Below are 17,098 nucleotides of genomic sequence, written 5' to 3'. Positions count from 1 at the left end.
CTCTTTACAGTCTACAGGCCCCCGAATGGTATTTTTAACGGAGAGTTATCCAAACTGATGAATGGTTCTAAGACCGCAAGCATATCAGACACTGGAGCCGGAGCCATCAGGTTGCCAGACTATCGCAGAGAACCGTTTTCACGCTCACATCCACACCACTGCAGGGTCCTCACGCATTAACGTGCACGTCTATGGAGTGTAGGAGGACGCCGAAAGACTCGCAGAAGGCCCGGGATGGAACCTGGTTCCCTCTCGCCGTGAAGGCGACGGCGTTAGCCGCTACACCATCGTGCAGCCGAACGTCTCGGATACTTAGGAGTATTTTTTGTTTACCTACACATTTACTGTCGCTAGACAAGTTTACTGTTAACTCTTTCCTCTGATCCTCTGCCCTGAACGCAGCCACCATCTCTCTCTCTCTCTCTCTCTCTCTCTCTCTCTCTCTCTCTCTCTCCCTCAACCACACCCTCACTACAAACACACACACTACGCACACACACACACATACACACACTGAAACTCGTTGTCCATCACTTGCGGCTTCTACAGGCCGGTCGAGAGCAGTGAGGAGTCAGCAGTCAATGATGGTAGAAAGCAGTCAGTACAATAGGTTGTCCATAAAAATAAACGTTTTAATCAAGAGAGGTTCGTGAGCAACAATGGAACTAAACAAGACAAAGTAATCCACGGCATGGTCACCACTTTCTGTTACATAAAACGTGATGTTAAATGACAACGCATGGTCACATTTTTTTTTTTTTATAATTTGGTTTTCATTTAAAAACATATTTCTGTTTATAATCAGTCGGATCCTCTGAAGGGACAAAAGAGCTCAAGAGTCAGGAAAAAGGAGGAAGAAAAAAAAAGGGAGTGAAAGAGTAGCGACGTCGTCCTCCACATGAGAGGGAATTCCGTAGGATGTAGTTTGTCAAAAGCCTGACAGGGAAACCCTATCATCCCATGGAATTCCTTCCAAAGCCTCTAACCACACACACACACACACACACACACACACACAGACGCTGAATTGTACAAACATATGCATTCAGAAGGGCCACACACACACACACTCTTACGCGTACACGAGCGTCATGATCCCTGCATGTCTGAGGACACCCCTAAGGCCACGTGGTGCAGTCCAGACCGGGGCGGTGGAGTACTTCACGTGTGGTCGGACACGTATGTGTTCGGGAGCAGGGGTTTCCTCGGGCCTGTTGGTGGAAAGCTGCGCCACTAACGGGGGCTTCAGTCGATGCGTGTGTGTGTGTGTGTGTGTGTGTGTGTGTGTGTGTGTGTGTGTGTGTGTGTAATTCTTGTCCATGAGCCCGGTCATGCGGGCACACGCCCTCATCCTCTGGGCTCACATTGTCCCGTGTCGGAGCATTGTGTGCCGCCTGGTAGCAGAGAGGATATGACGCCCTTGTTTTGGAGCTCTGGATGTGAAAACGACACCCCAGAGAGACTTCTCCTGTTACCCAAATAGGCCTCAGCTGGCTGCTTCCGTGTATTGTCACCACTAAGGTGAAAAGTTGGGGGGGGAGGTACAGTAAGAGAGACTTGGCAAGGACTCCCACAATGGATTCTCAAGTTAATCAGGAGGGACAAATATCAAAACAAGGTGGGGGGAAATGATCCCAGAGGGCGTAAACTACACGGTGTACTTTTTCCCTTTGAGCTGACAGGGGAAGCTGTGTCACGGATTCCTAAGAGAAGGTCTGATGTGATTGGACAAGGCCTTCCTTGTGCCTGAAAACAGTCATCGCAGAACAATCTGAACGGTTCTGTAGAAAGCTGGACACCTGCAGGTCCACGTGGTATATATTCGTCGTAAGTAAAGGCCGTTACACAGTGAGGATATGACAAATAAACGACAAAAAAAGTGGGACTTTTTATTCTATTGTGAAAGGTAAGAACGGAAGGAGTGGATCTGGAGTGTGAAAGGTTTGAAAGGAGTAATAATGTTTGCTGTCTTGGTTGGGATTACGGCGCCTCCGTGTTAAATATCACCGTAACTCAACCTTCGGCTTAACCCTTTTATTTATGGTGGGAAAGGTCAGAAAAAATTAACCTAGTTCCGAAAAAAAAAGACTTTTTAGCCATGTAATATTTGCACGCTGTGTGAAAGTATTCATGCCAAATAAGCACACAAAAAAAAAAAAACCTCAGTTTTGTAAAGGCTTGAGAGAGAAGTTCTCACCTCCACACACCTCGCCAATCGTGCTCGCTGAATTGTCGGATAAGGAAACCCAGAAAGGTGTGTTTGGGGGGGGAGGAGGGAAGTTGTTTTTGACGCTTTTCGACCATCCACCCTTTTCCTTTTATCCAATCTCTCAAGGTTCCTCCTACACTGAGAGAGAGAGAGAGCTCCAAACCTCTTAAACCAATCAACAGAAAGTAAGCACACCTGAAATATAGAGTAAGTAGAGCAGGTAAAAGTAGAACCGGGATGTTTAATGTTTGCCATTGTTTCCTCTGCAGTGTCACCACAGATCTCGAAATGATTGAGTCAAATGGTTTAATGGGAATAATGACCAAAAACTCCAAAAATAAGAGGGAAAACACATCTACAGCTACAATATACAGCTTTTATACCTTGATACAGTATCAAGGTATAAAAGACTATCATGTAGGATGAGGCTATAAGAGATTTTGGAACACAGTGAATTTTCCCTGGACAGACAAAGGTTAGAAGTAAGCGTTGGACACATACCGTGATCTGGCGGCATCAGATGTGGGTTTACCCACATGTGGTCTAGGTTCTCTTGTTAGTGGGGCAGCTGGCCTCGGGCCCAGATCGGTCATGGTTTTCTAATTAATTCAGTTACCGGGTTATTCTTGTTCTGCTTCTGATCAAAAGTGTGGCCCACTGTCCCCGGTCGACCTCCTCACTCACCAGAACGTTCCTCCACAGTTAACGACCAAACCTCTGGAGTTAATTTGGAAGTTTCCGTTGCTGCACGACGTCTGCTTTTTCTTTCGCATAAGTGCAGGGTATATAGGAAATTAAAAGCATTGCCTTTCTGCTACCATAAGTCAAGCCATAAGCTAGGACGTGTAATTGCTGGTCCAGACCAGGATATGTGGAACTCTTACTCACAATTATGGCTAAACTATATATAAATAATTCAGCCGGGGCTTTTGAGTTGGAGCCAACCAAACACATAAAGCATTTTGTAGTTGTTGTTGTCCTGCAGCTCTGACATTGAGGGAGATTGTACAAACAAGTTCTTCTTCTGCTACTGCTTGGACTTGACTTGGGACTTTATGGTCTTGACTCAGGACTTGATTTGGGACTTGAGACTTACTTTTAACTTGTAATACAATGACTGGATCTGAGTTTTTATCTTTTACAGAGATTACAAATTACTTTTTAGTATTTTGTTTGGAAGAGAACATGTGTAACACATCAGCAGAACATAGTATCCCAGATGTCGGGGATTAGATCTCACACTACAGACTACCAAACTACTACTCTAGTGTGTTTTGTATGGAAAATGGAAGAACCACAAAAAAGGGCGGCATCTAAAGAAGATACATTGGAGACTTCCTTTGAGAAGGTCCATGGGGACTACTCAGTTGTACGGACTCTGCTGATCCTTCTGCCTCTGGTTGTAAGTCTACAATAGAGGCAAAAAGAAGGAACCAGCTCTGGTTGTTTGTTCACCCGCTGACGGTGAAAAGTGATAACCAAGAGGACTGGGTCTCCTACATTAATTAAAGGACTGGTAAACCAGATGGTAGGACTCCCTATCGCTGAGGTCTTCACATTTGTGCACGCATAAACGACCAACACCCACTATTCTTTATCCTCAAACACAGGTCGAGTGGCCTCAGGGGCCGCAGGAAGAGCTACGAGCGCTAATTCCTTCCACGGCTCCATGGCGCTGGGCATTGTGAGCAGATAGGATTTATTACGACGTCGGGGGGAGGGGGGTGTATTCTCCCAACAGCCACGTAGAAACAGTGAGGCTCCTGTTCATGTGTCCCTGGTAGAAGACGAATGGTAGGAGCCTTTACAGTCACGCTCCCGTCTCACACACAAGCATACATCGTGGGAAAACCTCAGGGTGAAGGCGGACCGTCACACAAAGAGCTGCTAGTTACATCAGGTGTTGATGATGAGAAGCGTTAAATGGCAAATTTGTCCGGTTATTTATCTAGGTTAAAATTATAAACATGATAAACATTATCAACCATATAAAGAATTTCACACCAAATATGTGTCATAAAAGGACCACATTTTGGAGGATATAGAGGGTGATTTATGATGTATATAAACATAATAATGATAATGTATTTATTGTTGTATCATTGTTTGTTTTACGTAGGGAGGAGGTCAAAAAACACGGGGCGTTCACAAAACATAACCAAGTACATTTGTTGTGTTTGTTTTGTTTTGTTTCAGTTTCGTAGTCAATTTGAAACCTTTTTAGAAGTTTTTATTTTGTTTTGTTCAATTTACAATGTTAACCCCCGTGTTTCAAACTGTTTAAAAAGTTTAAGAAAAATAGAGAAAATACCTGATAATCCTGATAATGACACAGTTTCTGCAGGTGGTGATAATCAGACATATTAACAACCAAACCACTCTCTAAAAACACAAAGCCTGGGATTTTAACACAGAAGCTCACTTCTCATGTGTGAAGTGAAGTGGTGTTGAGGATGATTGTTTGCTTGAGAAAGCATCAGAATCAGCACAGACACACACACACACACACACACACACACACACACACACACACACACACACACACACAGGTGTCACTTATTTTGCCTGGTTCGACCTCTTCTCAGGACGGTGTGGGCGTTTGTACAGCTTGTGCTTGATTAACACTCGCCTAACTCTGACAATCTTTAGCAGAAGTCCAGTTAAAGGCGCAGTGGGCAGGATTTAGTGCCTTCTAGTGGTGAGGTTGCAGATTGCAACCAACTGAACACCAATCGCCGCTCACTCGTCCCTTTCCAAGCTCGTCGGAGAGCTACGGTGGCCTTCAGGTAAAAAATGTGGAAGGCTTGTCTGTTCTGGGCTGCTGTAGAAATATGGCGGACTCTGCGAAGAGGACCCGCCCCCTTTTGTAGATATAAACGGAACTGGATCAGGACCCCAGGAAGGGCGCCGGGCTTTGAAGACAATGTTCCTAGTGGTCAAATGGTGGAATTACAATTTGCTTGATGGCATTGGGCCCTAAAATACTTTCCCCCCGTAGACTTACAATGTAAAAGAGATGTCTTTAAATCTGCGGATCGTTTTCTTTTTTAGGAAAATCAACTTCCCACTACAAACACTTAGCTACACCTAAAAGGTGAAACAGGACACTACATGTCATGTGTTCCATCCTGTAGATACCCAAATAAACCAAAAGGAACAGAGCGATCTGCTCAATAGTCCACACCGTCAAACAACAGCTGCGTCCCATCACCGCCACAGCTGTCCACCTACTGAGAGTGATAAGTTAGGATGTTCCTAATCTGCCCAGACCATCCCTCAACCAGGAAGTCAACATACAGTACCACCTGGAGACAGGGGGAGGAGGGAAGAGGGCAACCCAATGGCAGGGTGGGGGGGGGCGTTAAATTCCTTGGTACCGTCGTACATCTGGGGAATACCTCTCATACAAAAGTTATCTCTGACTCACCAGTCGCCACGTCGATGTGTGTATTGTACGATCGCAGGAGGAAAGAAAAAGAAAAGTATTTTCCCAAACGATATCTCTTGGGGATGGAGCCAAAGCTGGGCAGCAATTCACCGAGGAGTGGAAATTCTGTAATGACTGCATTAGTCTGTGTTTGTGCTGTGTGTAATGGCTCAACACATTACGCTACTATAGGTGTGTGATTTCCATGCTCCCGGGGGCAGCGCTGTCACGCCTCATGTGGCTTTAATCGAGTCCAATCATGGAGGGAGAGCCCCACTTCGACGTGAATCAGTCCGTGACATTGTGGAAAGTGTGTTGGAGGGCTCAATGGACGCCTGTTTTCAGGGACACCGGGGGGGGGGGCTGTAGCGGAGCGGAGCGCTGTCCGTCCGTCTAGACGGCTGCTGGTTGGGAAACACATGACCCAGTCAGCGCAAGAGCCCGCCAGGGTCGCCTTTAATGCCGATCTGGGCTCCAGATCAGCACGTGAAGCAATTTGTCAAGTTGAGTGAGACGTATTAGAAAGAGGAAGCGAGCTTTTATTTATTTATTTTTTGCAAAGTGCTTTAGCGATCAAGGACATGCAAACACGTTATTAAGGAACATTTAACAGGTTTCTTTAACAACTTATTTGTGCAACTCAAGCTGATGTTTATTTTCATTTCATTTCCAATTACATAATCCAAGCTCTTACTGTTCTAAACAAATTTCCAGTTGAACTAAATTACGTTTTAATATAAGATATAATTGAAGTGCTTTAGGTTCTGACTGCCTGCGTTGTTATTAGTAATATTTTAGCATTAATGATTGGCAAAAAACTAAATCACAACTTTTTTTGGAGTTTCCTTTTAGCGAAATGCTCTGAGCGAACTTGAGTTCCCTCTGGTAAACAGTTACACCGTGTTTATGTCTCGGGCTTTTATTGTGAAAGGTAAAAACCTGGACCTGGTCTGCGTTTGCCACCTTGGTTCGGACCTCGGAGCTTCCGTATTGTTGTACAATCTAAGTGTACGCATCGGATATCTCTGCTCCGATTAACTTGATTGGTTGATGCCTTTATTCGTGGTGCGAAAGCTCCGAAAAAATGTACTCGAAAAACATCCCATCGCTTTTTGGCCGCGTAATGAAAGTACTCATGACAAAAAAAATGATGATGATGTTTAAATTAATCAGAGTGTGTGTAAAGGCATTTGGTTCAGGTGGTGATTATAGACAAACCCTGAAATGTTGCACACTGACCCTTTTAAATTCTCTGCTCAGAAGAAAATGACACTACACCAAACGTGTGAGTCAGCATTTTTGACTTAATGAACAGTAATAGTTGTTGTGTGCGCTCCCGATGCCTTGAGGATGTTGTAAAGAAGAGACAAGCTCAGTTCTGCCCATCGAGCCTGAATGCGTCCCGACGATTACCTCAGTCACAAAGAACCTCGAGGAAGATAAACATCACTGCCAGCAGAAAGAGAGCCTCACCGTTATCAGAACAATAACAACTCTCAAGACACTGTCACACAGATCAAAGCTGGCCAAGTCTCAGCAGATCCTCGAGGATTAACCCTGTCGGAGATCCGACTTCGTGCTTCCATTCTCTGACGTCAGTGTTTTCTGTGTTTCTGACGTACTGAAACTAAAACACACTTTCCTTATTGTGTCTGGACATCTTTCATCTTTTTTTTGCGGGGAAAAAGGTCAGAGTTCAGGCTCAGCTCACCCCAGAGAGCTCTAACACACTTCCCTTCACCTCTTGAGTACGAACGCTGTGCAGGAGGAAGTCAGCGTTTGGCATCGCGGCACTGACAGATGAGGCGGAGCAGGTCGGTCCGGATCAGACAGACAGAGCTCATCACATTTTATGAAGACACCATGTAAACATGAGAGGCATGCTGAGAATGGGAGCCGAGGAAACAAGTGCTGCACATTCAGTGTAATGCACCTCACATAGATTCGTTATTTGAAACCCTCCAGAGTCGGTTTCAGCTATCAGACTTTAAACTTTAAAATGGGCCCAACCCAACAGAAGTGATGAAGTACTGTCATAGTTAAAAAGGCCTAAAATTGTTCATCCTTTTGGCCGATGTGCTAGTTTTTGTCACAATCATCCTCCTCGTTCTCCTTTTTGGTCATGTGACTCCCTGCGAACATGTTGAGATCACAGTCTGTATTTAAGAAGTGGACGTAGTCATCGCGGCGTCACCCGTTTGTGGACTGTCGCTTTGAAGCCTCCAGTTCGTCATTTTGACCGTCGCCATCTTGTTTTTTTTTTTGCAACCAGTGAACTGAAGTCACCATATTTGGACTGAGGAGGCGTGACGTAGAGACGCCTTCTGGTCGCGACCTGTCAATCGCAGTAAGCCCCGCCCCTAAATCATCCCCTGCTTTATGGTCTGTTTGACTTTAAATGGACCATAATGTACTAAATGAACATCATGCTGTATTGAAGAAGACTGTAAACTAGAGATTGAGACCATAAACTCATGTTTACAATGTTTACTGAGAGAATAAATCAAGAGAGAAGTAGAGTCATTTTAAACTAGACTTCTATACAACCAGAGGAGTCGCCCCCTGATGGACACTAGAGAGAATGCAGGTTTAAGGCACTTAAGCATCGGCTTCACTTTTCAGAGCCGGAGCTTGATTGAGATAGACGAGGGAGAGAAGAAATCTAATTAAGCTAGCTTAGCTCCAAGCTAGCTTAGCTTGGAGTGACGAGTCACGATTTCACTGTTTGTTATAGTTTACATCTCAAAGGCTCAAGTTTTGCATTACTAGGGTATTAAAGGAGCGTCAGATTGCATTCCCACTAGTTTACCTTCCTGAATTTTCCTCACAGACAACACAGTACATACGAGCAGCCATTAAAATATCAGACTGACTTTTCATCTTGCCGAGAAAAGATGAGCTACTTCACCCACTTCTGCGGCGCTTATTGAACGTCACAGTTCAAGGATCCTCATTTTTTTTTTTTTGCTTCAGGTCTTTGTTTTTCTGATTGTCTCTATGAAAGGAAAGGCCAGAGTGTGCAATAACAACATTCCCATGAACACATTCTTTCAACAAGTATCGACCGGCACACCAAAAAACACACAGAGCCAGTCAGACCCAGACGCGGGAAGTCACGGAGATAAGCGGTGTTGAAACAAGTCGATCGTCTCGCTGATGGGTAACGTCTGAGGATTACATCTATAAAGATGTTCAGGGAGCAGTCGTGTAATTATGAGAAATTAATCCCTTCAGCAGACGCTAATTTAGACCCCATGTGCTCGTGCCAAGAAAAGGAGCCGGCCCACAGGGATCTACGAAGTAATTACAGCTCTAAGAGTTTCCTTAGAGAGAGAAAATGAATCTAAGATAAGATAAGATAATCCGTTATTATTCCCGCAGTGGGGAAATTTACAGGATCACAGCAGCAAAGTGGACAGTAAAAAACAAGAGCAGCAAGTATTAGAAATAGTAATAAACAGTAAAGAAACTAAGTAAAAAAAGGACAAAAGTCCACAATTACTAAATATAACAAAAAAAATAATAATAAAGTAAAAATATTAAATATGTTTTTTATCTAGGTTTTCTTATTTCTCTCCACATGCCAACGAATCATTGATGAAACAATGAAGTATAGGATGCGTCCACACGTCAGTTAAAGGCATTAAAACAATGTTTATACACTTAACACTGAATAAATAAACATACCTTTATATATATATATATATATATATATATATATATATATATATATATATATATATATTAAAACACAGTAACATTCCTGTAAAATATTTCAACATACTGTACAAAGTGATTCCTAATTGTATTTAAATGACCTTTCAGAATTGATGTCCAATTGTGTTTAATGCCTCATTAGGCTCATTAAATCACAATCTGGTTTGTAATACCAAGAATAGATGATCTAGGTAAAATGTTACTGCTGGTCTTGGTTTAAAAAAAACAGCCCCATACACAACAAAACAGCTTATGTTGTAAAACATGTTCCTGTGAACACAAACAGTTGCTTAAACATGGGAATTCTTCATTACTCCCCTGAAGTTTCCGATAAGGAGATGGAAGTCAATGGCTGATGAATGGGAGATGGAAGAGAACGAGATTGAAAGAGACTGAATCAAACGGCAGTGATGCGGTTGTATATAGACCCATGAAGTACCGGACGAGTTAGCAAGCTTTAAACATTTAATTAAAACTGTTACCAGAATCAAAATGTCTGTTTGTTGCATCTTCGGTTGTCAGAACCGATATTCCGACAGCGGACTCAAGTTCTACAAAGTTCTGACAGGATCTAGACCGTTTCGGAGCATCAGGTGTTTCAGTTTAACGAGTAACCGCGTTAACTGGTGACTTCCAGCCCAAATGCGGGCAAAAAAAAACAATGATTCATCAAGTCTGAAAATTGCCGAAATTTCAGGCTTAACCAAAATTGTTTACGAGATTCCTAAGCTAAGGCCCTAAGCTTCAGTATGAAGCTCTTGATTCATGGTTAAAGTTTAAGGTAAAGGAGCTATTGTGTGAGTAATAAGACGACAGCGTGTTCTCCTGTGTGGTGCAGGGAGGAGAAACAGAAAGAGAGAAAGCAGAGAAGGAGGAGAGTCACAGAGCGATGATCTTGGACAGATCTGTAAACATCACACTCTCCTTACCACCCAGACCTGCGTCTCACACACACACTCATACTAGACATACTCTAGGTTTAACAGCTTGGACCGGGACCAGATGCAGCTATACTCAGTGATCTGTGGAAGGTTTGATGAGTCACGTTTGTTACACAGAGAAAAACAGAAATAGTGTTTGTGTGTCTCATGTGTTCGCGCCATGCGTTTGTCTTGTTTTTTTTGTTTTTTGTTGTTCAAACTAGAGACTGACTGTCATCATTTCTCTGAACCGTCTGGTCTGCTTTCACGTGTGTTCACTGCAGTTTTCCATTCGCGTTTGCTTCCTTATCAAAGTGCACGTGTTTACTACTGTTGCCAGGAAACAACTGCGGTGCCCATTCGCGTTTGGAGCCCGGTAGGTGCTGCAACCCTCTGCTCATACATCTGTGATGCGTTTTAGCTTCTTTCTTCTTTTTATCAACACCAGAATGCTGCGTGTTTATGACATGAACGTGTGATGATGTTTATTCCTGTTGGGGGGGTTTTAAATGTGTTCTGACTGCAGACACTCCACGGTTCCCTGCAACAAACGTAGTGGTTCAGGTGTACTTTAGAGGTGCTTTGCTTATTGAACCATGGAGGTTTACTGTGAAAAAACACTGTATGCCTGCAACGAGCTGAAACTGTACGCTCGGTGTAAACACAGAATTTTATTTTTGAAAGACACTATACATGTTACGAGCGGAAACTGTATGTTTCGTGTAAACATGGAAGTTTATTTTGAAAAGACATAGATGCATGTAACGAGCAGAAACTGTACATTATGTGTAAACGCAGAAGTTTATTTTGAAAAGACGCTAGATGCATGTAAGGAGCAGAAACTGTACATTACGTGTAAACGCAGAAGTTTATTTTGAAAAGACAATAGATGCATGTAAAGCAGAAACTGTACATTATGCGTAAATGCAGAAGTTTATTTTGAAAAGACAATAGATGCATGTAAGGAGCAGAAACTGTACATTATGTGTAAACGCAGAAGTTTATTTTGAAAAGACGATAGATGCATGTAAGGAGCAGAAACTGTACATTATGTGTAAACACAGAAGTTTATTTTGAAAAGACGAGAGATGCATGTAAGGAGCAGAAACTGTACGTTTGGTGTAAACTCAGAAGTTTCTTTTGAAAAGATGCTAAGGAGCAGAAACTGTACATTAAGTGTAAACGCAGAAGTTTATTTTGAAAAGACGAGAGATGCATGTAACGAGCAGAAACTTGACACACCGTCCCTGATGCTAGAGTGGAACTTCATAGTTTGAAGCGTAGAGTCACCAAAGCGTCGGTATTTGATGAGCTGGGAGTCTGTTCTCTTCTGTGAAAGTGTATCAAAACCAGCCTAGATCCTCACAGGGGGAAAAAAAAGAACAAGTGTGTATAAAAAAAGAAGCAGCAGTCAATTCTTATGACCATACAAGGCCGCCTCACATTCCTGCCTCCGACATTAACAGGCTCTTAAACTCGGTTCCCGGCGCTCGCCAAAACTCTGGGGAGGAATTCTTATCTAGCTACAGTACAGGAGGCATTTATTTATCTGTTTTTACTATGTGGAGGGAGTTATGGGAGCACGGTGAGAGGTGGAAGGAGGGATTAGTGTGTGTAAAAGGCTAATAGGAACAGATACGGGGAGAGAGAAAATGAGGTCAAAGAGATGTATGGGAGTGTAAGTCTGGAATGAGAAGTTTCCTCCTGAAGGCCGACCGACTCCGACGACTGATTCAGTGGAAACGTGCTGCTTGTGGAGATGATATGTATCCATAGAAACTGTTAAATTGTGGGAATTTGGATCCGGATCTCGATTTCAACACATAATAAGTGATGAAATTGGCATTCCAGTAGGAGTTTAATGATATATTTAAGTACTTTTTGGGTAATTCCCATTGATATCATCTACTTCAGATTCTACTTGCACCTCCCCGATCACAGCATCTTCATTTCCCATATTAAACAAAATCTGATTGCATATTCCCATTTCAATAACTTTTGCTTTTAATGTACAGGTTCCACATTGTTCTGGGCTCACACACACATTATAATGATGTCAATAAGGTCTCGATTTCATATAAGCGGGTCAGTAGGTTAATCCATGTTAGTTGAGAGGGAGAGACATCGGTATGTCAACTCAAACTCCCACACACACACACACACACACACACACACACACACACTCCATCGGTATCAGAGTGCTGTTCCATGTCATGAGTTAAGAGTCTCCTCTCTGTGGATGATTTTTCCACTGCTCTGTTCTGCTCTGCCTGGCACAGCAGTTGAATCCCCTCATTAAAACCAGATGTTATCTAAAAAAAAAAAGAAGACAAATCCAACAGGCATTCATACTGACTCATACACACACACACACACACACACACACACACACGAAAGCATTTATGTGTGCTACTGGCATGCAAGTAAGCACCGACAGTACGTTTGATGAAAGACACACACACACCATAAAAGCACACACTGCCACGGCCATCCTTACTACTGACCACCTGACCTCATTAACAGGAGTGTGTGGGCTCGTACAGCCTGTGCTTGATTGACATCTCGTTTGCTCTCCGGTTGCACCTCCCACCTCGTCAAATCCCGAGGCTTGATCGGTACCAGGCGGCAGCCTCCGGTTCTGCCGAGTGAAGCCGATGCAGAAGCGTCTTAAAACCTGCATTCTCTCTAGTGTCCATCAGGGGGCAACTCCTCTGGTTGTATAGAAGTCTAGTCTAAAATGACTCTACTTCCCTCAGTAAACATTGTAAACATGAGTTTATGGTCTCAATCTCTAGTTTCAAGTGTTCTTATGAGCCGTCTAAGCATTCGTGGAAAACGTCGAGATTCTAAACTCAAGTTCTGCTACTTTAATATAACTCTTTTGTCAATGTTTGAAGTTCTTTGCAAATTAACAAGTAATGTAATGTCTGATTTTGCCACAATAGATATGCAGCTGTAAAGATTGAATAGATACTTAAAGAATAGATGGAATAACACAATAAATAAAAGCAATATGTTGAGGTGAACTGAGTTCACCTTGAACTGAATTCGGTGTTGAGGGTAATAAAGGACACTGAATGTGTAAACGGTTGGAATGAGTCATAAAGTAACGATGCGTTCAGGGCCGGATACTTCCCCCTTTGTTCTCAGAATGCTGCTGTTGTCATCAAACAGCAAATCACAAATTCCACATTGACATTGAGGAAAGTCTAACCCACGTGAATGTTGACTGTTGTTGTGGAAAAGAAAAAAATACACATATTGCTCTACAATTAAAGCTTTTCAAGCCATTCATTTTTTGTTTCATGCCCTCTAATCAGGACATAGCAGAGTATCGCCATCATCGTGTCATCATGTCATACTTTAACCTGGAGCGGAACACTAATTACCTCTGTAGAGAATTTTTTCCAGCTCAAGGCAGCGAGGTTGACAATGGCAGGAAAGGGAAACTTGCGCAGGGACGTTTGGCCGTAGCCACGACGATAGCTGCGAGGACACATTATGACAACATAAAACATGTGGATGCCATGCAAATATACTGTAAATAGATTTGTCTTATTTATGGTGTTGGACCCGGTAACACAGACTGCAATCATGCCGTTTCTGCAGGTATTTTTCTATTTAGTTTAGTCTCGATCACGACGCCAGACGTTTTAAGCGTCCATCATACTGTTGAGACAGCGGTGAGGACACAATAACATGCTTGTTTTCTGAGATATAATCATCATAAATCTGTGTCTAATGCGCTCTCTACTTTCTCTCTTAAGTGCACGGAAGGTCAGCTGTGTCAACATCCTCAACTGGCCTAAATTGCTTCAACAGCAACCTGTTAAACTCAGTCTCTCCAGGATCACTGACGCCCGGCTTTACAACATGCTTCGGTCACGTGACTCAACGGATGGCTGAGTGTATCACAACATGAGATATGAGTCTACGGAACGCCGACCTCCTAAGTAAACCCACCGTTTGATTCTGTGTGATGAGTAAAGCGAGGAACTAGTGGTAATTATATTACCATATTTCGGATGACTCTAAACGCGGCTTGTAGCACCGCCGGCATGTTTAACTGAAACAAATATTGCCAATCCGTAAGACAGAGTCACAATCCGGTCAAAATATCATGCGATGCAAATAGTAACCAGGAGACACAAAGTCAATACGAAGCAAGTTTAGGTCATTAAAGTACTGCTGAGCCCAGCGAGGATCTGTCATTGTCGACATAAAGCTCTGTGTAAATGTGCCTCGGTGAGAATCAGTACTTATGGCTCAAGGTCCTCTCACGGCTGCCATGGGAGCTCAAAGACAAACAAGTGATGGCGCTGGAGGCTCTGCAAATACCTTTTTACAATGACCATGACATCATTAACCCAAGGATGAACAATGGAGAGACAACATTGCTATTCTTTGAGTAAAACAAAACTAGAAAGGTGCACTCAGGTGCATCGACCACGGCTGGATTGAGTGATTGAATGATTACAACCCCTGTAAAGGACTCTTAAGAGGTTCTGTTATATGTAAGGTGAATATTTCCAACAAACCCTTTTCTTTGTTACCTAAGTTAATCACTTCCTGCTAGCTTTTATTTTGTAAGTGCCCTTTCTATGTTTTGGGTCCTTTTATTTTGAAGTCCTTCTGGCGAAACCGGAAGCAGATCCAACTCGTCAGAGTATAGTAGTTTGACTTTGGATTTGGATAAAAAGATAATAGACGGTGCAGACGAAAAGTGTTATAAATATTCCTCTGCAATATTAGTTTATTAATTAACGGTTAAGCACCTAGCTGGAACGGAAACAAGGTATTGTGTGTTTATTGTGTTTATTGTGTGTTTCATTGTATTTCTGTTTCAACTAGATGCTAATGTTAGCTTAAGAGGGTTAGCTAAATGACTAAGCTGTAATTTTAAGCTAATGCTATGGTTCGGTTTTTACATGTGCTTTTGAAATGTATATATTAGAGAAAATGTTTAATTAATGCTCCCCTGTCTATTTAACTGCATTTAAGGAATGTTTAAACTCGTAAGAGCTCATTCATGTTGTATCTGTTCCGGAGCTCTTACCGTGTTTTCTGGAGGTTGGTTTAAATGAGGAAAAAAATAAATAAAGGCCTCTGGAAACATCAGTACGCTTCACCATTGTCCGGCTGGGGTCCGCTACAACCCCCCCCCCCCCCCCACAGACACCAATGGTTTGGCTGTGCTAGGACCCGCTGTTGACATGAGGCCCAATGAGACGTTGTATGTGTTACCGGGGCTAACACCAGATCCATCAGTAACTGACTGTTCTCTCACCACTCTATCTGCCCTTCCACAAGTAAACACAATCAAGATGTCTGGGCTGCTATGGCAACATCAGCTTCCTGGCGACCGGGTTTGGATTCCTCAATCAAGGGTGCAGACTAATTGATGAATGCTAACAAATACTGACCAGTTTGTTCCCAAAAACTGAAGAAAAAAAAAAAAAAAAAAGCAGTGGAGCCACCTCTGCGTCTACATTGTTAAAAAAAAACACAGTGGAGACATCGCCGAGTGAAAGGTTTGACAAAGTGAAGACTGGAAGGAGAAATGAGCTAACATGCCTATTTTTTATGTTGTTGACACAATGAAAGCCTGCAGTCATTTTTTGGGCAAACTACTTTGGCTCAAGGGGAAGGATTACAGTCAGAGCTGTACAGACTGAGATCTGTTAGACGTTTGCTCAACAGGTGCTTCCACACCAGGTTTTGAAACCTCTCAATGCCTTCCTTCAGACTTATAAAGCCCGTTTAGTCCAACCCACAGCCTGCAATTTACAAAGCACAGAAATGTCCTTCTGGATACATCAAAAAAAAAGGTCCCGACGTTTTCATGCGATGGAACCTTAAAGTAGATTCCACAAACTCTCTTTTACTAAAACGTTGTACATAGAAGCGCCACAGATTTGTGCTTTCAGATGTAACGTCACGCAGGATCACATCGATGTTGGTATGGGTGAGTACCTCAGTCATGTACCTACAATATTTACAAGTTCTAGAATATGAGATTACTGTAAAAATGTACTTAGCTAAAAGAAAAGTAAAGTTAACAATAATAATCAGTTAATACCGTTTTAGCCTCCTTCTTCTCTTCGTCCCTGTCTTTGTCTCTTCTGTAATCATCTTATTTTTCCTTACTTATTAATTCTTTTAATTTCCACATTTCGGTCTTTATTTCCTATCCTCCGATCCTTCTGTCTTTAATTATTTCCTGACTTCATTACAGCGTCACCGTTTATACTTATACTCATCCATAAAGTCATGGAGGGGCTCAGCCGACACTGGTTATGAAATATAGGATGTAATTCCCCCTAGAATAAAATAATGAAGACGCCTCATCGTCTGCGTACAAACGTGCACACTGAAGTACGGCAAACGATCAGCTGGTACTGCATACCGCCTGCTAAATGAAGGATTGAGTAGGATTTTACCAGCAGACTGAAGTACGCTCAAGCGAAGGCCGAGCCGAGTTTCAAGGCCAGCGGGGAAATTTCTAATCAGGCGTTATTAGGATAAACTGACCACAAATTTGAAATCTAGATAAATCACTTTCCCCTCTTATATCAGATCTAACAAACGCAGCAAATTTCCAAACAAGTGTTATTCGGATAAACTGATCACATATTTGAAATCTGTACAGTTGTACCTTCTCACATGAAAACACAGTTACACTTAATAAAGTGACATATTGACAGCTTTTGTCTCAAGGCACCGAGACGCAATGCATTGTGGGGCCAATTCTTGTGTACGCATAATCCACACACACTATGCAGTGTGAACGCACTTCATACTTAGTAGTAGCAGCATATTAGTGTG

This window comes from Cebidichthys violaceus, unplaced genomic scaffold, assembly GCF_023349555.1.
Source record: "Cebidichthys violaceus isolate CVI_PGR_0920_01 unplaced genomic scaffold, fCebVio1.0.p SCAF_94, whole genome shotgun sequence".
Classification (NCBI taxonomy): Eukaryota; Metazoa; Chordata; class Actinopteri; order Perciformes; family Stichaeidae; genus Cebidichthys; species Cebidichthys violaceus.
The sequence above is the reverse complement of the archived record's forward strand: the minus strand, read 5'-3'. Positions refer to the sequence as shown.